Consider the following 22,336-nt stretch of genomic DNA (forward strand, 5'->3'; position numbering starts at 1 on the left):
TTTTTAGTGGAGACGGGGTTTTGCCATGTTGACCAGGCTGGTCTCGAACTCCTGACCTCAGTTGATCCACCCACCTTGGCCTCCCAAAGTGCCGGAGAAAAGCGCGGGTGGCGGCAGGCACGGAGAGGACGCCATGAAGGCCTCGGGCACACTACAAGAGTACAAGGTGATGGTCTCTCCTGGCCCACCCCCAAATGCCACACACTGCCCCTCTACCGCATGCGAATCTTTGCGCCTAATCATGACATCTCTAAGTCCCCATTCTGGTACTTCGTATCTCAGTTAAAGAAGATGAAGATGTCTTCAGGCTAGATTGTCTACTGTGGACAGGTGTTTGAGAAGGCCCCTCTGCGGGTAAAGAACTTAAGTGTCTGGCTGCTCTATGATTCCTGGATCTGCACCCACAACACATACAGGGAATACCAGGACCTGACCACCACGGGCCGGCACCGCGCCCGGGCCCGCTGCAACCAGATCATGAAGGTGGAGGAGATCGCAGCCAACAGGTGCCGCCGGGCCATGCTTCACCACCAAGAGGCCCAACATCTTCTAGGTGCAGGATCCTCGCCCAGGTGTGCGCGAGAGAGAGAGAGCAGTAAAATCCTATTACAAAAGCAGACACAAACCATCTCTCCATTTATTGTTTTTTATTTGATACACACTTATTGAGCACCTATGGTGTACCAGCCACTGTGGTAGATGTGAGTCACATGTGAGGACATGTAAAAAACCTTAAAAAGACTATGAAATCAATGAGAAGATATTTACTCATACTAGAAAACAAACCACAAATTAATGAAAAGTACTGTCATTTTGCCTATCTTATTAAAAATTTTAAAAACTATACAATGCAATGCTGTTGAAGATGTCCTGAGACGGGCACTCAGTGCAGAGGGAAGTGTCCAGGGGTCTCTACATGTGCTTTGCAAGCAGTTTGGCACTCAGCATCCATGGTGTCACTGAGTTATCAGGGTCCTCAGAGAATAACAGAGCAAAGTACTCAGAAATTGGTGCAAGGAATAAGTTATACGGATGTTCATTTGCAGCTTTATATATATATTTAAAATAGTGAAAAATTGGGACTACCTTTAAAAATCCAACAAAAAAGATTACTTGAAATCCTATTTAGTAATACCATACTATGGAATAATGTGTAGCCTTTATGAAAGAAATCTCCTAAGACTATTTAATAAAATAAAAATCTCTGATAACATAATGTTACATAAGTAAATCATAACGTTAATGGTATATGCAGTATAGTATTTGTTGGCTGAAAAATACACATGCATGCATTGAAAATAGAATGCAAGGAACTCTCTAATATAATAATAGTGCTTATCTTGGGGTGATGACGCTTGAGGTGGTTTTTGGTTTTCTCTGAATGCTTCTTAAAAGTTTGTTATAAACTACCTATAATTAGCAAGCATTGTTTTTCTCATAAAAACTGTGAATATGGAAAAAATTGTATTAAGTTTTAGCAAAGTAAGGGTGGGGGAGAGTAATGCCGATGCAAATGCAGGAATCATCTCCCCAAATTACGGAGCTGCCTTGAAGCCTGGTCATTAATTCACCCACACTATCTCCCTCCACTATTTACTCACCAGATAGTCTGTTCTTATGCTCATGCACACACACACACGCACCCCACCCTCCCACGCTCCCCCACTCACTCCCCACAACAATTTCAGTCATTGTTCATTTGCTGGATAGGTGGCTGTAGGTTTATTCAATCAAACGCTTTACAGAGTTTTGCCAATATCCTGCTAATTGATCCACAGGCCACCTCTGGTGATTTATGGTATTTTATAGTGTCAGCTCTTATTGAATTTTCTTACTAGATTTTTGTGGTTAAAATTGTTTCATACATTGAGATCTATTATGGGGTATGGCAGTCAATACTTGTACTGGAAGACAGAAGCAGAGGTTTAAGGAATAAGGAGGTTTAAAGAATCAATTGTGCAGAAGGTCCCTTATCAGAGGGCTCAGGTCTAGTTCCTGTTGATGGAGGCCCAGTGGGGAGATGTGACCTTTTCATTTTTTTTCTTGTCTGTGTAAGGGATATCAGAAATGGTAAGAAATGATGTTACGTAACAACTGTGCCAGGGACGGTTTATTTTGGATCAATCTAACAGACTGACTCCTAGCATAGCCTGTTCTTCAGAGTTATTAAAAGGCCAGCGACATTGATTTCCGTGTCAAGACTCATAAGCTCTTTGTGTGGGGCTCCCCTGAGAATTCCCCTTATGTCCTGGCAAGTAACTAGAGACCTCCAGTGATGCTGGTGTCAGTATGGCATTGATTTTAAAAGGATAAGTTTCTCATACAGTGGTTTGTAAAATTTAAGTAGAGACTACTTTTTTTTAAATATAGGTAATAAGATACTATTCAAAATAAAATGCAGGTAGAAATTCACATTACGATTACTTTTAAAAATCATAAGTAGCCTGTTCTTTTCCTGTATTATGTGGAATTCCATCATCTTTATGTCATTATAAATTATGCCTAATCCCGATAAAATGTGCTTTATTTATTTGATGATACTATTTATTTTTGCAAGGCTAAATGCTTTAGGCCAGTGCAGTCTTCCCTGTCCACTGGCACACTCCAGGTTTGAAACTAGACCTAAAACTGAAGCTGACTAATGTTTTATAGTACGTACAAAATTAGCTCAGCTTTCCTGTCTCCTGAGGAACAAGTTCTTTATTTGGCACATGCTCCAGCTTCTCTGTTTTCTTAGTTTTACTTTTCCTAAAGTGAAGTCAAACACCTGAACCACGCAGAATGCTCTGCAACCCTCCTTCACTCATGGAGTTTAGAAAGTGCGTTCAGCAGAAATACAGACGACTCTAATCCCACTTCGCCAGATTATATTTGTATTCAGAAAATATTTGTTGGATCTTCTCAGTGTTGGCCAGAAGCCTCATTTAGGGTTTCTCTTGGATTTTCAGGATGCTCAGTGCTCTTTGTTCTCCTCCTTTATCTAGTCCGCTTTCTCTTCTTTCTCCATCTAATGTAAGAACAGATTTTATAATATATATGAAAGAGAAATCAGTCATTCATTAGGTAAAATGTGATGATGAACAAACCTCCCTCATCTCCTCCCCATCCTCCTACTCGGGCAATGGACGACCCTACTTCACACTTTGTTGAGACAATTGCAGGGATCAGAAAAGAGCGTCCACTGACTCCCACTGCCACCTGCCGCCAGGATGCTGCCTCCCTGCCTTATATGACAAGTGAACTGCCCGCATGTCCAAGCCTGTCCAACCCATCTTATCTTGTTGTTGTTGTTCTGTTTGGTTTTGTTTTAGGTGTTTATCAGCCTGAAGCCATGGTTTTTCGTTTCTGTCTCTACTGATAAGCAGATAAGAGGGATGAGGAAGGGGCTTTACTGGCCCAACCAAAAACAGAAACTAAGAACCCATGACTGTATTCTCTGCCTTGGACCCCCCGGGACACACCTGCACACCAGGCCCTGCCCTTTGCCACCAGCTAGGATGTCTTTCCAGCAGCTCCTCTCTCCCTCAGTTAGACCATTTCCGTAGGCATCCACCAGCAATTTCTCCCAGATCTTCTCATCTCCCACTTCCTTCTCCACTTACCACACATTGCCTTCTCCCCTCTTCCAGCAGAACTTCTTCCAAGAAGCATCTGGACTGCCTGCAGTTCCTCCCCACTCCCTCGGTAAAGCTGTTCTTGTTAGAACCACGAAGGATCTCCACTTTGGAAATTCCCCTGGCCCATTTTCAGCCCTCCCCTTCTGTGCTGGACACAGTTGACAGTACCTCCCAGGAAATGCAGCTTGCTCTGCTTCCAAGAAATCACCATTCCCTGTTTTCTTTTTCCAAATTCCTGCTCCTTCTTGGGCTCTTTCCCTGACTCCCCCAGACCTTTAACTGTGGGCTGCTCCTGGGCTCAGACCCTGGCCCTCTCCTGCTATCCATACCCTTCCTGGTGGTCATATCTACTCTTGTGACTTGAAATAACATCTATTGGCAGGTGACCCCCAAATGTATATGCCCATTTCAGACCCTGGCCCTGGATGTTCCCCTGAATATTCAGCTCCTGCTTGAGGTCTTCAATTGGGATGTCTAATAAGCATCTCAAACTTAAAACATCCCAGCCAAAATCCTTATCTGATCATCAGCCATCTCAGTCTTCCCCATGTCAGTGAACAGCGATTCCCTCCTTCCTGTTTCTCGGGCCAAAACCTGTGGTGTCATCCCTGACTCATCCTTTCTCTGCACCCCACATCCAAACCTCTAGCCTCAAAAATAGATCTGGAATCCGATCGTCTCTCGGCACATCCACAGCTCCCACCCTGGTTCTAGCAAGCGGCAGCTCCACCATCACTGCAGCGGCTTCCCACCTGCTCCTCCTGTTCCCACACATGCGGCCCGTTCTCATCACAACTCCCAGCATGGGCCTTCTCAAAGCATGGAACATGTCACTTCCCTGTTCAGAGCCTCAGATGGCTCCCAGAGCCCCAACCATGGCCTCCGAGACCCTGTGTGATCTGGTCCCCCTTTTGCCTTCTTTCCCCTTCCCCTCCTCTCTCTCTGCTCCAGTCACATGGCCTCCCTGCTGCTCCCCAGGTGCACCTGCTTAAGGATATCAGGCTTGGTCTCCCCTCTGCTCCCAGTGGTCTTTCCCCTGAGGTGTAAGTCGTTGCTTCTCCTCCTCCTCCTACGTCACCCCTGGGAGGTCTTTCCTGACCACTGTATTTTAAGTTGCAACCACCCACACTCCCTAACTCCCTTCCCTGCCTCACACCACACCCTCGTCCCTTTCTAATATAAATTATAGTTTACCTGTCTTGTTTGTAGTCTCCTCCCCATCAGGATTCAAGCTCTGTGAGGACAGAAATTTCTGTCTATGGTTTGCTGCTGTATCTGGAGTGCCTGGCACAGTGCCTGGCATACAGGAAGTCAGTTGCATAAATGAACACATCCAGCGTTTTTCAATGATTGAGAACAAGGACGGTGTTACTCCTTTGAGCTGGGTTAGGTTATATTTCCTACCCGTTTATCTTAGATTCAATATTTGGCATGGGCTTGAGGTTGGGTATTCAATTTGTGCTATGTGTAAGGGCATTCTCCTTCCAGCTGAGGGGACTCTGTGATGATGAACTGACTGAAGAAGTTTTATTTTTGTGAACTCATTTTAAACAAGTAGCAGACAAAGCAAAATGCTCCTCTGTGTCTTTTTTTAGGGTGTGGGAGGGATTACCTCACAGTTTCAATTGAGTGAGAAGAAACATTTTAAATAAAATATTTGTTCATAAACCAGTGCCCCTGCGCTTCCATCGGATCCTGTTGCCCTCAAAAGTGTCCCATGGCATTTAGACCAAATTGCAAATCCTCTCGGTGAGCTGCGAGGTTCTGCTCCATCTGGCTCCTACCCCACCATCCACGCTCTTCTTTTTTACTATGCTGGGGCCTCACGAGTCTTCACGTAGTTCCTTGAACCTGTTGGGAATTCCCATCTTCATACCTTTGCACAGGCTGTGCGTCTGCTAGAATGCGCGCCCTCCTTGTCCCCATTTCATTTGTTCTGAAGCTGATGTGTTGCCTCTGCAGATAGCTCCTCTGCCACCTTCTCCAAAATATCTCCCACCTTGATTCTCTTATGGCACCTGACTTTTTTCCTTCATGGGGTATAGTAATTTGTAAGTATATTTTTATTGGTGTATTTGTTTCCTTGACTGTCTCCCTGAAACTCTAAGTTGCCTGAGAACAGGGACCATTGCTTGTTTTGTCTAAACCACAGCAGTGCAGCGGCTATTACAGTGGATGGTCAGTGGGCCTTTCACTTGGTCAAGAATCACCAAGAGCTCCCTCCACGGGGGAACTCTTCTGAGTTAGACCATCTTCTGAGACAGATCATCTGCTGAAGACAGACGGTCTTCATAGCTCATTGGGAAGGCCGAAGAGGAGAAGGTCAGAATGGGATTGGGGTGGTCTCGGCATGGAAAGGGAGTGGTGAGTGAAGGGACCCTGGATCCTGTGATAAATCTCTGTTCCAGATGCTTGGTCAGGCCTAGGAATTCCTTTTTTTTTTTTTTTTTAATTATACTTTAAGTTCTAGGGTACATATAGACAACGTGCAGGTCTGTTACATATGTATACATGTGTCATATTGGTGTGCTGCACCCATTAACTCGTCATTTACATTAGGTATATCTCCTAATGTTATCCCTCCCCCCTTCCCCCGCCCCACAACAGGCCCCTGTGTGTGATGTTCCCCTTCCTGTGTCCAAGTGTTCTCATTGTTCAATTCCCACCTATGAGTGAGAACATGCAGTGTCTGGTTTTCTGTTCTTGCGATAGTTTGCTGAGAATGATGGTTTCCAGCTGCATCCATGTCCCTACAAAGGACATGAACTCATCCTTTTTTATGGCTGCATAGTATTCCATGGTGTATATGTGCCACATTTTCTTAATCCAGTCTGTCATTGATGGACATCTGGGTTGGTTCCAAGTCTTTGCTATTGTGAATAGTGCCACAATAAACATACATGTGCATGTGTCTTTATAGTAGCATGATTTATAATCCTTTGGGTTTATAGCCAGTAATGGGATGGCTGGGTGAAACGGTATTTCTAGTTCTAGATCCTTCAGGAATCGCCACACTGTCTTCCACAATGGCTGAACTAGTTTACACTCCCACCAACAGTGTAAAAGTTCCTATTTCTCCACATCCTCTCCAGCACCTGTTGTTTCCTGCCTTTTTAATGATTACCATTCTAACTGGTGTGAGATGATATCTCATTGTGATTTTGATTTGCATTTCTCTGATGGCTAGTGATGATGAGCATTTTTTCACGTGTCTGTTGGCTGCATAAATGTCTTCTTTTGAGAAGTGTCTGTTCATATCCTTTGCCCACTTTTTGATGGGGTTGTTTGCTTTTTTCTTGTAAATTTGTTTGAGTTCTTTGTAGCTTCTGGATATTAGCCCTTTGTCAGATGAGTACATTGCAAAAATTTTCTCCCGTTCTGTAGGTTGCCTGTTCACTCTGATGGTAGCTTCTTTAGCTGTGCAGAAGCTCTTTAGTTTAATTAGATCCCATTTGTCAATTTTGGCTTTTGTTGCCGTTGCTTTTGGTGTTTTAGACATGAAGTCCTTGCCCATGCCTATGCAGGACTAGGAATTCTTATCACCTTTTCCCAGAGGAGTCAGATGCTCCAAGGAGAGAGTGCCTCCTCTAGGTAACAGCAGTGGTGATGGAACCCATCTGCACTTTAGGTTTAATCCAAGGTTGCTATGGAAATAGCGTCATGCAGGAGTGCAGGGGGGTCACAAGATGGAGCAGCCATTCCACCACTGAACACCTGTAACCTTACCTGTCCAGTGTCAGGGAGGGGCAGGACCTTGTGGATTTGGTCCAAATTTACTCTAGGAAATGGCAATCCACTCCAAAATGTCCAGAGTCACACAACTAGTTAACTGCAGAATGACAACTAGAACCTAAGTTACCTCAATTCCAGGCCACTGAGACATAAGACAAGTTTTGCCAGCTTCTCTTTTATTTGACGAATTGTAGTTCCTGGTGAGCAGAAATACAAGGAGAAAAGTTTTACAAATTTAAGCAACTAGCACAATAGCACACTTGGAAGACTTTTGAGAGGAGGATGAATACTCATCATAATCCCAGTATAATGAGAAAGCCAGCACCCCTCTTTCTGGGATCTGAAATGGATCTCAGTTCATTCCCTTTACAACTTTGTCGGAAAGAGAATGAACACACAAAAGACCTCAAGACACTGCCAGAAAAGGACACTTCAAGACACTTGAAGAAAAGAACCTGAGCCAACTATTTCCCCAGGTGGACAATAACGCTGTTGTTCACTAGGAGCAAATGGGTTTGAGGAACAGGGCAGTTTGAGGAACAGGCAGTTAAGAGAGGGGAAGTCTCCAGTTAGGGGAAGACTGGAAATGTAACCCAAATGCTGAGGTTTTCATGCATTCCCAACACAGTATTCTCTTTTCCCATTTTGTTTGGGGCTGTTTTTCCCCCCTGAAAATTGGCATTTAAGATTTTTGATGGCTTACGATTCTCGGATCCTGCACTGCCAGACTGGGGGAGTGGAGTTGAGGTGATTTCTGACCCGCTGCTTCTCGTCACAGCAGTTCTGCACCCCTCACCTCACCGCCCACCCAGGCAAGTGGCAAAGAGCACCGCCGAGAGTCCCTTCAGCAGCCTTTGGCCCTGTCATTGCAGGATGCCCCAGCCTGAATCATTTGCGTCATGGCCATCACCATCTCAGGCTCAGCTCCAACAGGGCATCTCCTGCTCTCCTGCTCTCCTGTTTCCTCCAGACTGAGCCCCTCTCTGCAACTTGTTGCACCAGGCTCTCCACAGCTGGTGTCCAACAATAGCTGACATTGGGTGGACACCTGCTGTGTGCCAAGCTCTACAAATGCATTAGCCCTTATTTTCAAACGACTTTATCATGGCAATACGATTATTCCTCATTTACAGATAGAAAACCTGTTATTCAGAGATTGTACAATATCACAATAGCAAGGGGAGAGTTGGAGTTTAAACCCAGACCTGACTTCAAACACAAGCTCTTTCAAGTCTGTAGCCTCCTCTCCAAACTCAGCAATTCTTTCTCTTGGTCCACTCTCCCTCAAACACACTACAGCTAATAACCAGACTGCTTGCTAAGCCTCTTCTAGCTCTGCCTTCAGAATTAGATCCTCCTCTTTTTCGTTCTCTCTTTTTTTCTTTTTAAGAGACAAGGTCTAGCTGTGTTGCCCAGGCTAGTCTATTGCATTCCTGGCCTCAAGTAATCTTCCTGCCTTAGCCTCTGGAGTAGTTGGGATTTAATATTATGGGTGTGAGCCACCATGCTCAGCTCAGAATTGGATTCTTACGGCATCCTGCATGTGCAAGAACTCAAAGTCCTGCCCTGCATCCTTTAAGTCCCAACATGTCTGACACTCTCTCCATGAGCCTTCTTCCAGTCCCTCCTCATCCAGCTTAAGTGTGTTTCCTTTCCAGCTGTCATAGAACAATGTGACTTTATTGTACTCTGCCTCAGATTTTAGTTGTGCAGCTATGTAGTTACAGGTTTCATTTCTACTGCTAGATTGAAGGATGTGTATTTACAGCAGGAGCAATGTCTTGCTCTGCTTAGATCATTGAACGTGCCTCTTATGGCTGTTTGCATGGGTCACTCATGTCCCTCCAGCCAGGATGCTTGATGGGCAAACCCAGTTCAGTGGCTGGTGCATCACTTTAATGAACAGAGCAGGAGGAAAGGCAGGTGGCAGGACAAGGCGAGGGCTGCTGTGGCAAGGGCCCTGCATCACACTCTTTTTGGCTAACTTCACTCAGATGCTGAGAACTTCCTTCCCTCTGATTCCATCAGGATGACAGGAGCTGGCAACAAAGGTCAGATTTGCCTTCTATAAAGTCGTTTCTAGCCCCTATGGGCATGTTTCTTGCCTAGTGTTCAATGTTCACAGGCTGTCTCAAATCCCACTACGTGCCAGGCCCAGAGCAGAGCAAGAGTAAGAAAAGAGACCCAACATATGATTAAATATTTGGAAGTTATAAAGTGAGATACAAACTGTTCAAGAAAATATAATAAATAGGTATCATTAAATATAGCTTTAAAATTGTTAAATAAAATACCAAATTTAAATGCAAGTCACTAATAAAGCTGATTTTAAACACTTTCAATAATTGTATTTTATTAAATATTATTATAAGACCATCTGCCTCTCTAGCATCCAATAGTCATCTAACTGACAATGTATAGAATCAATATTATGCTTCACAGCATAATATTCACAGCATATCTTGAACAGAAATTCTCAGTGTTGACTGGGTGCAGTGGCTCACCCCTGTAATACCAGCACTTTGGGAGGCCAAGGCAGGCAGATCACCTGAAGTCGAGAGTTCGAGACCAGCCTGGCCAACATGGGTAAACCCCGTCCCTACTAAAAATACAAAAAGTAGCTGGGCATAGTGGCAAGCACCTGTAATCCCAGCTACTCGGGAGGCTGAGGCAGGAGAACTGCTTGAACCCGGGAGGCAGAGGTTGCAGTGAGCCGAGATCATGTCACTGCACTCCAACCTGGGTGACAGAGTAAGACTCTATCTCCAAAAAAAAAAAAAGAAAGAAAAGAAAAGAAAGAAAGAAAGAAAAAAGAAAGAAAGAAAGAAAGAAAGAAATTCTCAGTGTACGGTGTTTGGGGACCCCTGAAGGACCCCCAGAGCCTTCAGTAAGGTCTGTAAGGTCAAAACTAATCAAAACTAATTTCATCACAATATTAAGATTTTATTTGACCTTTTCACTCTCATTATCTCATGACTGAACACCAGAGTTTTTCAGAAGCTCCATGAAGTGTGATAATCACAACCCATTGAAGTCAGAAGTATGTGTGAGAATCCAGCTGTCTTCTGTTAAGCTAGCTCTTAAAGACATTTACAAAAATGTTAAATGATGCCATAATTCTCACTTTTTTAAATTTTGGAAAACGTATTTATTTTGCATAAAATATGTTATCCATGTTAATGTTATGGGTTTCTTATTGTTCTCAAATGAACCAATATAGTTTGCATTTTTTGCCTTAATTTCTAACATAGTAAATCCTAGTAGATATAAGCCACATAAATAAAAGTTCTTTAGGATCCTCAATAATATTCAAGATTGTTGGTCAGTCCTGAAACCAAAACATTTACCAAGCACTGATTTAGACCTACAGATGTATTGATGTAAGAATAATATACATTGTTCAATTTTGCAAAATGTCGCTCAGCCTCCATCACCCTAAGTCAGAAGCAAAAGCAGGACCTTGAATTGGAAGAGGAAAAAAAACATAAGACTGGACACAGCTGGGAAAGGATGCTTTTTTAATGCAAAAATCTATTTCCTCCATGTTTTCTGACAGAAACAATTGACAAGTTAATTAAATTGTCATTTCTCCTACCTGAGCGTGTTATTGCTGAAATCTTCCCCCAGCTGTGGCTGCCTTGAGCTTCAGGAGTGGAACAGCCACACCTCTTCCCAGCACCGGGATGCTGCTGCCCTTTGATTCAAGGACAAGGGGAGTAGAGGTGGGGGGCAGTGAGTCGGGGGCCTGGGCTAATAATGGGGTCTCCAGCAGCAGGGCTCTCTTGTGTTTGAGATATGTGACTCTCTAAAGCAGGACCGTGGGGCCGGGACCCTTCTCACCTGGTTCTCTGCAGGCTGCCTAGTGACAGGTAGTCTCATAGGAAATGAGAGGACTGTTTTTCCCAGATCTGAAATAATTTTCTTTTTTAAACATTTTTAATTGACAAATGAAAATCATATTTCTTTATCATATACATGTTGTTTTGAAATATGTATGCACGGTAGAACGACTAAGTCAAGCTAAGTAACGTATGCATTATCTCACATACTTCTTATTTTTTTGTGGTGAGAGCACTTAAAATCTATTCTCTTGGGGCCAAGTGCAGTGGCTTATGCCTATAATCCTAGCACTTTGGGTAGCCAAGACCAGCAGATGGCTTGAGCCCAGGAGTTCGAGACCAGCCTGGGCAACAAAGTGAGACCCATTTATATATATATATATATACACATATAGAGAGAGAGAGAGACAGAAAGAGATGGAAGGAAAGAAAGATCTATTCCTTTGTCAATTTTCAAGAATACAATACCTTGTTATTATCTACAGTCACCCTGTTGTACAATAGGTCACTTGAACTTACTTATTCTTTCTATCTAACTGAAATGTATCCTTTGACCAACATCTCCCCATTTTCCCTGCCCTGAAATAATATTTATTCTATTCTTAATAAAATAATAACCTTATGAGGTGCATTTACAAGTTTTATTCCATTTTCTTTCCACAACAAACATGGGAAATCATGGAATTTACATTTGATGTTATTAATGAGGAAATTGTGGAGGAAAAAGGTTAAGAAACACCCAAGTTTGCAGATCTGGCAAGTGGCAGAGCCAGGACTTCCCCAGGTCTTATCATTTGAAACTTCGAAGGGCTCTGATTTTATTCCCTTTGTGCTTTATTCACATTTATGTGCTTTCTGTATGGAATTTTTTTTCACTTTAAGGTTCTCATATTTGAATTTATTAAGTGTAGTTATACAAACTTATTATAACTTTCAGGTAAAAAATGGACCAGCTCTTTTTAAAAAGAACAAGCCTTAACTGCTAACTGGGTCTTGCTAGGACAATATTTATAGACCAATAAAATGCAGTTCAAGACAAAGGGGGGAAAATGGAACAGGTTGTTGTGAGAGCTTCCTGGAATTAGGTATGTAGACAAACTGGATCAGGGTCTCACCTGTGGAGCTCTGAAAAACCCTGATACTCAGACCACACCACTGGCCAGTTAAGTCTGAATCCCTGGGGGGGATTAACATCTGCCTTGGTTAATGCTCTTCAAGCTATTTCAACATGCATCCCAGGTTGGCAACCACTGGACTAGGAAATCAAAAAACAGGCCTGCAGAGGTCAATGAGGATCTCTGAAGTTCATGAGTCATATGCCACTTGGACTGTAACCATTCACCAGGAGTGCAGTCAGGAATGAGCCCACCCAAAGTCAAAAAAATAAAGAACCTGCAGTGGCCCACACCTATAATCCCAGCACTTTGGGAGGCCAAGGCAGGTGGATTGCTTGAGCCTAGGAGTTTGAGACCAGCCTGGGCAACATGGCAAGACCCCATCTCTACAAAAAAAATTTTAAAAAATAGCTGGGTGTGGTGGCTCGTGCCTGTAGCCCCAGCTACTCAGGTGGCTGAGGTGGGAGAATCTATTGAGCCCAGGAAGTCAAGGCTTCAGTGAGCCATGATTGCACTGCTTCACTACAGCCTGAGTGACAGACCCCATCTCAACAAAAAATAAAATGAAATTAAGAAACCTGAGTGGGCAAAATAAATAAATGACAATGAGCTAGATAGCAAACTAACTCTTTTTAATCCAGGAAAATGCTTAGACATGAAGGGATAGATTATACTGAAAGTACTAGGAATCCAAGTTTTGGCAAAGGCCAGTATTCTAACCACAAGAACTAGTTAGGGACATCTTAGTCTATGTCAGTAAGTCATATGGCTTGCAAAAAAATCAGAGACCACAGACATAGATGAGAGAGACCTTGGAGCCATGTCCAAGATGGAAAGGACAAGCCAGAGGGCAAGTACATTATTGTCCTTGCTTTCAAGAGAGGAGCTCAGGACCCTGAGAGGGTAGATGACTTGGAGGGAAGGCAGGTAGAGAAATGAATTGAACAGAGAGATAATGAGAAAACAGCACAGTCCAAACAGGCAAGTTTGCCTTGAAGAAAAGAGGCCTCTGAGATCCAACTACTGGGACCACATGAAGCACAGAGCATGCAGCCCAGTGATGATGCCATCAAGACTGCCCAATACTGACGCCTATGACGGGGGAGCCCTATGACAGACTTCCTTGATTTTGAGGCTAGCTTGGGTCCTCAAGCCTTCCAAGACACAGTGCAAGCAGGAAGGCTGGCTGCTGCATTTTCCTTTCTTCTGATCATTCAGTTGACCATTGCTCAGTTTTTACCCTGAGAAAGTAAATTTAATGCCAGTTTCATTATAGTTAATATTTAAAGGAATATTTAGCAAAGTGCTGGCAAATGATAAGCTCTCAAAAATGGCAGCTATTATTTTTTCTTTACTACTTCTATCGGCAAATGCACAGTTTTCGTTTGCCACTTTTTAAATGATTTTTGTGCCCAGTAAAAGTTCAAACTGCCACCCACCCCTCAAAGGTGCTTGGGAGGAGGGATATCACCAACCAAGGCCTCATCCAGAATCACACCTTATAACTACTAAAAAGTCATAGTCTCGACCTGCATAGACTTTGAAAATTGTGGACAGAGTTCAGAAAGCTCCATATGCTACAGGAATGCCTGCCTTTTGTTGAGGTACCCTGAACTTCATGGGTCGTCATTTAAGTTGTCCATACTAATGAAATGTGAAAGTCAATAGATTTGAAGGATTTGCATACAATAATAGCAATGACATTCTCTCATTCATCCACTCAAAAGTTGTTGAGTAATTTGCTGTGTCCTGGGCATTGTTTAACAATGGTTGGGGGTCGGGGGAAGTTGTTTAAGGATGGTTGGGGGTAGTGGGGAGGTATGTAGTAGTGAACATAACAAATTCCTCATGGAATATACCTTGTTGTGAGAGAAAATGAACAATAAACTAACAGAATGTATGTTTGTTTTCAGTGGTGTTAAATTCTGTAAAAAGAAATAATACAGGGAATAGAGAAAGAGCATGAGCATGGCAAAGGATATTACACAGGGGATTAGGGAGGAGTAGATGAGCAGGTGCTGTGGAGATGCTGGAGTGGAGGCCTGATGAAGGGAGGGCCAGAGGCCCAGAGATGTCTGGGAGTGCACATTCCTGGCAGTGGGAGTAGGGAGTGCAGAGACCCCGAGGCAGGGTTGTGATGGGCGGGCAGGAGGAAGAGCCAGGAGGCCAGGGTTGCTGGAACCAAGGGAAAAGGAGGCAATAGTGGGAGAAGGAAGTCATGTTTGTCAGAGGGGATGTGATCTGATTTAGGGTTGTTTTCATTTTTTTCTTTGTTTGGAGACAGGGTCTCACTATATTGCCCAGGCTGGTCTCCAACTCCTGGCCTAGAGTGATCCTCCTGCCTCAGCCTCCCAACTTGCTGGGATTACAGGCATAAGCCACCATGTGCAGTCCTGATTTAGGTTTTGTAAAGGTTTCTCTGGCTGCTCTGTGGAGAGCAGAATGTAGGAGAGAAGTTGGGAGACCTAATAGACCAGGCAAGAGATACTGGTGGCTGAGGCTGGGAAGACAGCAGTGGTAGACTGAGAAGTGATCAGAGGACAGGGCAGATTTTGAAGCCAGCATTGTCGATTTAGACAGTTTGCATTTCCGCATTGGCTGGATTGTACCTGAGGAGTGTGAAGAATCATCAAGGATGCCTCTAGGTATTCAGTCTGGTACCTGAAAGAGTAGAGTTACCATCTACAGAGATGGGGAAGAGCACATTTACAGCTGGGATAACCAAGAACTTGTTTTTGGAGGTGGGCTTGAGATGCATATTAGATATCCATGTAGATGGAGATAGTTGAGGAAAGCAACTCACCAGCACTCATTGTTCAATTTTCTGTGTGTTACAAACAGGAAACATATTCCCCTTGTCTTGTTTCATCAAGAGTGTTATATTGACATCTCTTCTTTCTCTAGGGCTTTTGCAATTAAACTCACAGCCCAAACCACCAGGACTGAACTTTCTCAATGAGGAGGGGAATTAGCTGGACATGCTGCAGTGAAGGCTGTAGGTAGCAGGGTCACAGGAGCTCTTGCAAATTAGACACATCTAAGTGACACTGTCAAAATCTGGGAGCAGGGAGGGAGGAAGGTGGCCATGTGTATTTGAAAAAAAATCCCCAGGCAATACTGATAGTATTCCTCTCTCTTGACATTTTTCTGCAAACATTGTAATAAAGCTTTCCATAATTTTAAGTTGAATATCCTCCTTAAAGAGAAAACGTGCACTGTGTTTGGTAAATACAGTCTTTGCTGGGAAAGGGAAATACGCAGACTAGTAGATAAGATGCCACAAGGCAGAGCTTTGAGGCCCCACTCTTCACTCACCCTGTGGCCCCAGGCTAGTCCCTCCCTCCGTGCCCAGGCTTATATCTGAATGGGGCGTTTATTTGACTCCCAGAGCCCGGGGGAGGATTGTGAGACCTGATAGCTGATAAAACCTGTTATAAATTGGAAAATGCTGTGCAAAGGTTTTGTTGTCGTTATTCACCCACCCTCTCTTGTCAGAGACGTTTTTCTAAAAGTCCATTTTTGCCCTGTTACTCTCCAGTCTTCCTGGCAAATGTGCAGTGGTTCATCTCACCCACTGTTGGTAATTCAGCCCAAAGACAAATTCTTCTGCTGACATTCAGGGCTCCCCAGACCTGGCCCCAGCCTACCTCTCTTGCCTTATTCTTATATTTTAGTTCCGGGCATATCCAGGTGCGCTATATGCAGTCAAATACAAGCTTCACACAGGCAGGGCCTTTTGTCTCTTTAACTCACCAATTTATCCCATGGCCTACAATAGTGCCTGGCTGGTACTAGGCATTCCCCAATTCCCATCCAGTGAAGGAATGGAGTGCCATCTCCAACAGTTTCTCTCTTTTTTTTTTTTTTTTTTTTTTTGAGACGGAGTATTGATCGCTTTGTCGCCAGGCTGGAGTGCAGTGGTGCAATCTCGGCTCACTGCAACCTCCAACTCCCTGGTTCCGGCGAATCTCCTGCCTTAGCCTCCCAAGTAGCTGGGACTACAGGCACACGCCACCACGCCCAGCTAATATTTGTATTTTTAGTAGAGACGGGGTTTCACCATGTTGGCCAGGATGGTCTCAATCTTCTGACCTCGTGATCCACCCACCTCAGTCTCCCAAAGTGCTGGGATTACAGGCATGAGCCACTGCGCCAGGCCTCCAGCACTTTCTAATGCTGTCCCTAAATGCAGTGGCAGCTCTACCCTTACAGGGGCTGGGTTCCAGCCTTTTTATGAGACCTCCCTGATGTTCTTACTTGTCTGAATGATAGCTTGGACTTCAGGAGGTCATGGGCTAGTGTAGAAGAGGAGGAACGAGGACCCTGGGGACAGTAATCCAGCCACCATTGGTAGATCAAGCATGTGCCCATCGGCCTGGCCCATAGGTGGTCCTGTTAACGGAAGAATAGAACTCTGTAAAATATTTAAAGAGGTTTATTCTGAGCCAGTATAAGTGACCACTGCCTGGAAAACAGTCTCAAGAGGTCCTGAGAAAATGTGGCCCAGGAGGTCGGGTTACAGTTTGGTTTTATACATTTTAGGGAGACAGGAGTTACAGGAAAGGACATAAATCAGCACATGGAAAGCATACATTGGTTAGGCAGGAAAAGGCAGGACATCTTGAAGTGGGGGCTTACAAGTCATAGATGGGTTTTAGGGATTCTTTTGTTGACAATTGGTTCAGAGAGTTGAGCTTTATCTAAAGACTTGAAGTCAGTAGAAAGGAAAGCTTGAATTAGGATAAAGGGGGTTGTGGAGGCCAAGGCCTTTGTTATGTAGATGAAGTCTTATAGGTAGAAGGCTTCAGAAAGACAGATTGTAAATGTCTCTTTTCAGAACTTAAGATGTCAGACTCTTAGTTAATCTCTCCTAAATCTAAGAAAGGTCTAGAAAGGGAAGGCCTATCTGCATTCATGGAGATTCTCTACAGATGCAAATTTCCCCCTCGAAAGATGAAAGACGGCTTTGCAGGGCCATTTCAAAAGATGTCAAAGAAATATATTTGGGGGTAAAATATTTTTATTTTCTCCATGGTCTGCTATCTGTCATGTGATGTTATACCACAGTCAGGTTGGAAAGTAAGCCACATGACACCAGGATAATAACAATTTTTAAATACCTGTTTAATGAGATTTTATGATTTGTAGGGTGTGACTTGCCTTGCATAGCTTTAGGTTTTGTTTATAATTTGGTATCTTATTGCCATGAAGAGCCTGTTTTGTCTATAAAATAGAGGTCTCGTGATTTTAACCTTAATGCTGGTTAGCTGTGCCTAAACTCCAGAAGGGAGGGGGTGTAACGAGGCATGTCTGGCCTCCCTTCCCGTCACAGATGGGAATTCCATTTTTCAGGTTTCTCTGGGGTCCTCCTGGCCAAGAGGGGTCCATTCCGTCAGTTAGAAGATGTCTGAATTTTATTTTTGGTTTACAGTCCCTAGGAGCTTGACAGGGAGGTCATAATGTCCAGAGCCCCAGTGACAAGTAGCAGGTGATAGTCCATGCAGTCAGAGGGTCTCTGAAACCAACAGGGAGTCCCCCACGTGAGTGCCCATGGTGGGGCCCAGGGAGGTGGTGCTTGGGATCCAAGCCAGCTGTTGTCATGGTAGAGACCTAGCAGCCATGGTGGGACCCAGTTCCAGGAGCAGTTTTCAGTCCAGGGAGAATAGCAGGACAAGGCAGAGACCCCATCCCAGAGGAACCAGGATGAAGTTTCCATCAAGAGAAGACTACATATGGAGAATACTCACAGTAGTAACATGAACCTTTGCCAAGAGCCTGCTGGGGCCAGGCTTCCCACCTCAGTTCTCTTTACTGTTTAGATCTGCGGGTGGGGGGAAATAGTTTTCTCCTCCACCCTGTTATATGTACAATGTTTGTTTAGAAACAGAATGCTTGTTCCATGGTGCTGCAAAGAAATAGCACTCTAATGTAAATTTAATTCTCTCAGCAAGGCAATTTTTACTTTCTGCAGAAAGAGTACACTTGCTAGCAGTCTTGCTACGAGAGTACACTGAACAAAGGAAAAGCAGACATATTTATCCTTTACGCATTTGGGTTGTCCTTACTGCTGTGTCTTGCATCCATTGGCTGGAGCTAGACTTCACAATCTAAACTGAATTTGATTGGCTAACAGTTTAAAACTTTTTTAAAATAGGTAAAGGCAAGGGAGAACAAAGGAAAAGAGGAAGTTGCTTATGCCAAGTAGAGAAGGGGCATAGGTGGCAAGCTGGAACATGCCTGTGAGCATGTCCAGCACAACTATCTTGGTTAAAGTACAAACACATAGAATGCACTTATTCCTTTATATTTAACAGCTACATAGGATAGGGCTTAACAAAGAATTATTAGCACAAAGCAAGGAAGCTTGAAGGAAGTTAGTCTTTAAAAGAAACGATTATTTCTAACACGGTTTATTCTTCAATGACAAAGGAAACTTTGAAGAGGAAACTTTTTACTCTCCACAATTCTTTATGAATTCTTAGCTGGGACTCCCTCTAACAAAAGACAGATTAACATTAGCAAGAGAAAAACAAGCAGAAGTTTAATAATGTATATCTCATCTGTACATGGGGGAAAACTCAGAGAAATGGGTAAATCTCTAGTAGATTTCAAAGTATTATCTTAGAAGTCAGACTTAAACACCATCGTTCTCTAATACAAAGAGAGAAGGGTCTAGGGAAAGGCCCAGTTAAGAAGAGGTTGCCAGGAAAAGCACTTTAAACAAAGGTAAGGCTTTTTATGCAGTTTTAAGTCCCTGTCTTCTCCATTAATTCAGTCTCTAGTGATTCAGGGTCACCCTTCTCTTCCTGGGGCTGAGAGAGAGAAACCCTTACAAATGGAGATTTCCTTTATAGATGTAAATTTCTCTTACAAAAGGGTAACAGTTTCAGAGCTTCTCTGCATCTGCAGTTTCTCAAAATAAACAGCTCAAAATAATCCTTATGCCAAAAAGGCATATTTTGGGGTGGCGTATTCTGGTCTCCTACAATCATATCTTAGGATAATGTGTCCTAAGCCCCATCACAACCAGCCAGGATGGTTATTCACCTGATGAAACGGAGGCTCAGAGAGGCCAACTAGCTTGCATAAGAGCACATTGCTAGTAAGTTTTAAGGCCAGCACTTGTGCAAAGGTCTGTCCAGACCTAAAGCACATGCTCTCTTCTCTGTATCACAAGGCCCCTGGGAATCAGCCTTGATAACAAGGCATCAGGACAAACGTGTAGTTATAAGAACAACTGAAGCCCAACTAATACCTTGGGTCACAAAGTCAGAGTAGAATAGAAGCCAGTTGTGTTTTTTGCTGTGTCACCTGAAATTCCCCACCAAGGACTAAGCACAAGTGTGGCCCAGAGCCTGAGAGGGAGCTCAGGGGACAGCTGAGCAGTAAGTGGCAAGGCATGAGGAGAGGAAGGCTGGGAACAGAGCTAGGAAGGTGGCCTTTGGTGATATACGTCTTCCATCCAGCACTCGGCACCCGGACCTCTTCTCTGAAGTTATGCGTGTGAGGCACACTTTCCCAGCAGGGTGTGAGGGCTTTGTCTTCAGCTCAGCTCCTATGATAGTACAAGGCAAAATCTGGATATGTCACCAGTAGAGGGTTGTGACTGCAAATTGTCCAGGTTCTTGGCATTTTGAACAAAGAACTGGACAAAATGCCCAGAAAAGCAAAGAAAGAATGAAGCAACAAAAGAACAAAAGCCGGAATTTATTGAAAATGAAAATACATCACGCCTGTAATCCCAGCACTTTGGGAGGCCAAGGCGGGTGGATCACGAGTTCAGGAGATTGAGACCATCCTGGCTAACACGGTGAAAAAAACCTGTGTCTACTAAAAATACAATTAGCCCGGCGTGGTGGCGGGCGCCTGTGGTCCCAGCTACTCAGGAGGCTGAGGCAGGAGAATCGCCTGAACCCAGGAGGTGGAGGTTGCAGTGAGCCGAGATTGTGCCTCTGCACTCCAGCCTGGGCGACAGAGTGAGACTATGTCTCAAAAAAAAAAGAAAAAGAAAAAGAAAAAAGAGAAGAGAAGAGAGAGGAGAAAAGAAAAGAAAGAGGAGAGGAAAGGAGAGGAGGAAAGGAAAGGAAAAAGAAAAGAACAAAAGAACACTCTATAGTGTGGGAACGGACCTGAGCAGTGGTTCAAGGGCCCGAATACAGAATCTTCTTGGGTTCAGATACCCCCTAGAGGTTTCCCGTTGGCCACTTCATGCTCACCTCCTGTATCTGAAGTGGTAGCCTACAATCAGTCTGACTGGCTGCGAACAGCCAGTTTCCCATCTGCAGTACAGAAAAGGTCAAAGGGAATAATAGCCTCTGGTCCTTTCATTACTTAAGCCCGGAAAGTTAGGGTTTTCCTTTCAATTTAGTTCTAGGAAGTCGGCATGAAACAACCTTAGGTTCCCTGGCTCCAGACCCTATTCTGCTGCCTCAGATACGTGTATCAAATAACACGCCATTACTTGTAGCTTCAGTCCTCAACCTTTGGCATCACATGCCTAAAGGAGTGCTCCAGATCTGAAGACAGCCTCTAGTGTGGTGGTAGGATTTTCTTTTTTTAATTAGAAACTTTAATTTTAGTGCATTATATAACCTTTAAACCCTTAGGGCAGGGGTCCTCAACCCCTAGGGCACAGACTGGTACCAGCCCATGGCCTGTTAAAAACTGGGTCACACAGCAGGAGGTGAGTGGCAGCAAGCAAGCATTACCACCTGAGCGCCACCTCCCATCACATAAGCAGCGACATTAGATTTTCATACTAGGTTTCAGCATGAACCCTATTGTGAACTGCACATCTGAGGGATCTAGGTTGCATGATCCTTTTGAGAACATAAATAATGCCTGATGATCTGGGGTGGAACAGCTTCATCCTGAAAACACCCCCCTCACCACACACTGTCCTTGGAAAAATTGTCTTCCATGAAATCGATCCCTCGTGCCAAAAAGTTTGGGGACTGCTGCTACAGGGGCAGTCTCATGTGCATTGCAGTGGAAACCTCTCAGTGAAATTCACTGTTTTCCAAGCACTTTGAGCTGCTCGCTCCCAAAAGGAAAAATGGTGCTACATCTCCTAGGACCTCTGGTGCCTTTGGCATGTCCACTAACTGGCTTTAAGAGCAACATGTACATCCACACAGGTGACCACAACAGGGAAGATCTCCAAGACAATGGCAATAGTCCTGCAACCAGCTGCTCCCATGGGGGGAGCGGGGAGGATGAGAGAGGGAGGGTGTTTGTAAGATAGCGCTTTCTTGGCAGAGAGAGGCAAAGTAACTCAGCCTCCCAGGAGCCTTCCAGAAGTCCTGGGGAATCAGCTGCCACTGTTGCTGTAAAACTAGCTCCCCCCAGTCTCACTGGATGCAGTCAGAAAAAAGCAGATTATTCACCTGGCTAATATTTGACTCCGCGGTCCCCATCGTAGTCCCAGCTTCCAGTTTTGTGGCTGTAGCAACATTTCCTGAAGGGGTCAGGCCTTACTTGATGGAACCTGCTGACACTGGGAGAACTTAGTCATTGGTCAGGATTGCGCAGCAGGTAGAAGAGAGTTTAAGCCCAGGTCAGTCTGACTTCAAAGGCTTTTGTCCCCATAAACCAAAAAGTATCTGAGATGGGTCTCAATCAATTTAGAAAGTTTATTTTGCCAAGGTTAAGGATGCACCCATGACGCAGCCTCAGGAGGTCCTGACAACATGAGCCCAGGTGGTCAGGGAACAGCTTGGTTTTATACATTTTAGGGAGACATGAGACTTCAATCAATATATGTAAAATGTACATTGTACAATATGTAAGATGTACATTGATTCAGTCCGGAAAGCAGGACAACTCCAAGTGGGGAGGGGGCTTCCAGGTCATAGGCAGATAAGAAAAAAACAGTTACATTCTTTTGAGTTTCTGATTAACTTTTCACTGAATACACAATTTACAGGAATCGTCACTTATGCCTTAGTCTGGCTTAGTGAAACAATAGGGCAAAAAAAAAAAAAAAATCAGATATGCATTGTCTCGTGTGAGCAGAGGGATGACTTTGAGTTCT

At 44.1% G+C, this 22,336-nt stretch overlaps 1 protein-coding gene and 1 pseudogene across 10 annotated transcripts in view; both read left to right on the forward strand.

Annotated features, from left to right (window-relative positions):
- Positions 1 to 22,336, forward strand: part of HECW1 (HECT, C2 and WW domain containing E3 ubiquitin protein ligase 1) — a 456,185-nt gene that overhangs the window by 161,852 nt on the left and 271,997 nt on the right. The window lies entirely within an intron of this gene.
- LOC110742821 lies at positions 20 to 6,066 on the forward strand (annotated as a pseudogene).

Source organism: Papio anubis, chromosome 4 (genome assembly GCF_008728515.1).
Source record: "Papio anubis isolate 15944 chromosome 4, Panubis1.0, whole genome shotgun sequence".
In the NCBI taxonomy this organism is placed as follows: domain Eukaryota; kingdom Metazoa; phylum Chordata; class Mammalia; order Primates; family Cercopithecidae; genus Papio; species Papio anubis.